Source organism: Hipposideros armiger, unplaced genomic scaffold, assembly GCF_001890085.2.
Source record: "Hipposideros armiger isolate ML-2016 unplaced genomic scaffold, ASM189008v1 scaffold_1527, whole genome shotgun sequence".
NCBI lineage: Eukaryota > Metazoa > Chordata > Mammalia > Chiroptera > Hipposideridae > Hipposideros > Hipposideros armiger.
The window spans coordinates 159,643-164,466 of NW_017732877.1; positions in this window are offsets into that span (position 1 = coordinate 159,643).

Here is a 4,824-nt window from a genome sequence, read left to right on the forward strand (position 1 = left end):
GTGCTCCTAACAACAAGGTTGCCAGTTCGACTCCCGCATGGGATGGTGGGCTATGCCCACCCACAACTAAGATTGAACATGACACCTTGACCGAGCTGCCCTGAGCTGCCATCAGGCAGCTGGATGGCGACCAAACTTGGAGCTGAGCTAGCTGCACCCTCCACAACTAATACTGAAAAACAATAACTTGGCTGTTCCCCTTCCCCAATTCCCCAATAAAATATTTAAAATAAAAAAACAAAAGACGTTCTTTGAAATGCATTTTTTTATACCTCAGAATCAGGGCATGGAGGCATTTTTAGGAGGACTAGTGATTTTCCAGTGTTTTACTGGCTACCTGGAAAAAGCCACCTGGCCCAACTGTCCTCTCATTTATTCTGATCGAGTTCCAGGCTGGGGGTCTGGAGGGGGCCAGCAATGCCTCCAGCAGTGGGGAAGTTAACATTCCAATACTGAATGTAACAGAGTTACAGAAAGCCATTCAGGCCTTCACCCTGGGCAAATGACCTGTGGTTATTCCGAGTAGTGAAGCATGCATTTTATCTGAGAAAAGATTATAGACTGATCTGGGCTCTGAACTTTGTTCAAGGCTGAGTAAACTATTCTTCCAGGTGATAGTCCTAGCTGATGGCAGATTCAGAAGCAGAATTTATGCTGTCTGTTCCTCCCTCTTTCTTGGTTAAATGAAACTAGGCTAAAAAAATTGAGATAGTAATATACCGTTTCAGGATTTTAACAATGGTATGAAAAACAAGCAAAAAGAACATCATGGTCAAATTGACCTAGGTAAATCAATGCCACTTATAACTTGGCCAAGTGTGTCAGTCTTTCACCCCTTGGCAATTTTGTTAAGAATAGAATAAATACAAAAGGAGCATCACCAATGGTCTGTGGCGTGGGGGGAGTATGAGCAGATTTTGTTGAATGAGTGAGTGAAGATGGGCGTGGGGTAAATTTAGATGTGTGAGCAGTTCTGAGTAGCTGGTTCTGAGAGCACCTTTGACACGCCTCCTTCAGCTGTTTATTTCTCATTTACCCCCTCGTTCATTCAGTAGTCACATAACAATCATTTCTTATGCACTGGTAGGCACCAGGCCAGGCTCTGAATAATGTATTTATATATGGTGTATATAAAATATGGTCCCTGGAATAAATGGCTCAAAATAGAGTGAATCTCTCTGTGTGTTAAGGCCTCTTAACACAACAACAGCTACAAGGCTCTTTTGTGTCAGTGATAGTTTATGTGGTACTTCCAGAGTCACTTACTCTGTTTCACCCTCTGCTCTCTGAAGAAACTTGGATTAAGAATGAGGTGGGCAAAAAAATTCAGGAGCTGAGGACCTGACACTTATGAGACAGAGGATTGTAAAGGGGCAGGTGGAAAACTTTCCAGGGGAAGAGGCCAACAGACAACACAAGGGCACATTAAAGGTAGGCAGATTTTATTGGGGGAGATTCTAGTAAAGGGCAGTAAGAACAGATGCTGGAATAAGGGCAGCACACAGCCTCAGTGACAGGCGTGGCTGGTCGGGAGCTGGCATGTGATAAATAGATTGAGCAAGGCTGGAGCCAGAGAGACAGGCCAAGACAGAAAACCAAGACAGAGTCTCAGGCCAACACAGGGATAACAGACTTCCTGCTTCTTCCGTTATCTTACCCAGAAATATTTATTGAGTGTGTGTTAGATATCAAGCATTGTTTTTTGGCGTTGGGGGATACATCAGTGAATAAAACAAATAAAAGTATCTGCCTTCAGGGCCGGCCGAGTGGCTCAGTTGGTTAAGAGCTCGCTCAAGAGTTTGAGCTCTGAGCAACAGCNGCCGCTGAGCTGCCAACAGGTGGCAGGATGGCTCAGCTAAAAAAAAAAAAATGACCACAATTGGGCACTTTTCTAACATTTACTGACTGTGCAACTGTCATGCCTTCTTATCAGAAAACTCCTAGTTCTAATAAAAGTGTAATCACGAAGTTCTCAAAATTAATTTCACAGCTTAAAATGTCTCTGAAGCCAATTACACATACATGCCTGATAAAGTCCCAGAAGACAAGCATCTTGCCTTATAGCCTTACAAATATATCTATTATAAGTGTAGGACATAGAAATCATCATTTTTATTTCTTTAAAAAACACTGACAATAATTTCAACTAAAGTCATGCAGCATTGTAAAATTACCCTATTTTATGGTTTGATTCGTAATCCATTTAACTGCTATTAAATGGAGATCTGACTGAAAATCTAGTTTGGTATACATCTTGGAGCCATAGAGCAAGAAGCTTTGGGAATTTTAGAAAGTAGGGGAAATGGACTAATCTCCAAATTGATGAAATGTTGTGATGAATTTGAATTTTCAGGTATAAGCAAAAAAATAGTTTTGCTGTAAGAAAGGGATGGCACACAGCTGCAGCAGCCCTATTCAGTTTTGAACCTTCTGGCTGGGCAAGATAGCTTTTATACTCTGGACACTGCTGTGTAGCCTGTTTCCAACAGTTTCTGAAGGTGGAAATGAGAAAATGATAAAGGAATAAGTGAAAATAGCTTAGAAGACTTAGTGCTGACCCTTAACATCCTCTGATATGAACAATCTATGGTGTGATACTTCGCTTCCTCTTTCTGCTCTTTTTCTGCTTTCCAAAGTTTTGTTCCGCTTCTTTGAGCAGTCTAGAGATAGAATAGTCCCAGAACTGGTTAATTCATCAGATCCACAAATTCCTCCTGGATTAAGTTCTTTCCAGCCCTCCTCTGGAGTATTTACTTTATCTACAAGCAGGTCTCTCCAGTGTCTACAATATCCAACACTGCTCCCATTCTCTCCTTCTTAAGAGCAAAAACACTTTTCAAAAAGCTCCGCAGCAGACCGCCATTCACATTCCATTGGACAGAACTGGGCAAGCTGCCTTTTATTGGCTTAAATTATTAGATTCAATTTCTGAGCTGGAAACTCGGTTTCTCCGGGAAGAGGAGTTATTTCCTTGAATAAACAGGGGTGCTCATAGAAAGTAAGTCAGCGGGCAGTAAGAGTGACTTGCTCACGGCACAGCGCCTCTTGTTCCTTTCCTGGGTGGCGCTAAATTTTATGTGTAACTCCTTCTTGGATTGTCTACAAATCTGTACTTTCCAGTCTTAGATGGGCAGCTCAGTCACGTTCTGGAAATTTTTATATTCCCCTTAGCTGACTGACTACAGTGCCATGATAGTTTCCCCCACAAGCTATGCTCTTTGCTTAATATTAGGAAATGCTGAAATGTTTAATTCTATCAAATATCCTGGGAACAAGTTTACTAGCAGAGTATAACAATATAACAAATGCAATATAATTTGGCATCCTCAGTAACATGTTCCATGAAAAAAAGAAAGAGAACTAAGCATAGTTGATTTTTCAAGATAGTTCTGTTCTGCTTCTTTTATTACTTTCTTGTAATAAAAAAGAAAGTAATAGAAGATGTGCCAAGTGGGAGCAGGCACCAAAGGCTTTACTTATTGGAAAAACCTTAGAATTGCAAAAGTTATGAATAACAACTGGATTTTTTTTTAATATGAAGGAGAGGCCGCCATTTTTCAGTTTTAGCAGAAAAAATTTGATTCATCCCACGGAGTACTAACATTCTACAAGATCATCATTTGAGAAGACTTCTCCTGTACTGACCCCATAAAGCCACTCCATACTTTTCTCCTGCTTTTCAAATTCCTATCTCATACATATTCCCTCATTAGTAACCTAATTTTATCAATGAGAAAATAAAGGCCAGGCTTGAATTTCTTTACCTCTTTACCCAAATTGTCATGTTTATCTATTTTTTATTACATAAGTAATATCTGAATACATATTTATAAAGGTTACACAGAATAAGTAAAAACATAATAAAATGTGTTTCACCCTTCTTCCTCAGTAATCAGACCCCCACATTTTTATTAGTCATATTGCCACTCAAGATACAGACTGTATTTTCTAGCTTCCCAGACAGGTGGGGGTGGTCAAGTAACTAAATTCTGGTCAACAGATTTCAGTGGAAGTGGTCTGTGCAATCTAGGAAGTTATCAGAATGGGGGTGGGGCATCTTTCCCCTCCTTTTACTTCTCGTTGTCTAGCATGGAGATGTGATAGCTGGAGTTGAAGCAACTATCTTGGACCGTGAGAATGGAAAGTATGCATGTGGAGCAATGAGATTAAAGGACTCTGAGTTCCCCATAACAGATCAGGACTGCCTACCTGTAAGTTTATGTGAGAGAAAAATCAACTTTAATGCAATTTAAGCTGCTGTTTTTTGCATTTTCTTTCTTGCATCTGAATAACATTTCAACTACTCTTCCTCCATTCAATCTTGACCTTCACCTTTAGTCCTGTTCTTAGAAGTAAAACTGCAACAGCTTGGTGTGTACCTTCCTACTCTTTTCTATGAATTTTCCTCATATATGTATAAGCACACATGTACATATATGGATTGGGTGTAATTTTTTTCTAAAATTGGTTTACTTATTGTCTTCTTTTACTTTCATTTATGAGAAATGAGTTTCTCTTCTTTTTCCAAGTGTAAATCGTCCACTTGTCAGTGTCCCCTTCCCTTTCTACCCACCTGCATTGTCTTCAGCAATGGTACTTTCTAAGTAATCCATTGTAAATATGTAAAAATAGACGTTCTTTTATTTTTATTAGTTTCAGGTGTATAAAACAATGTAGTAGTTAGACATTTACACCCCTCACATAGTGACAATCCCCTTCCCCAATCTACTACCCTTCTGAAATCGTATATAGCTGTTACAATTCCATTGACTCTATTCCCTATGCTGTACTCCACATCCCATGACTATATATATATATATATAT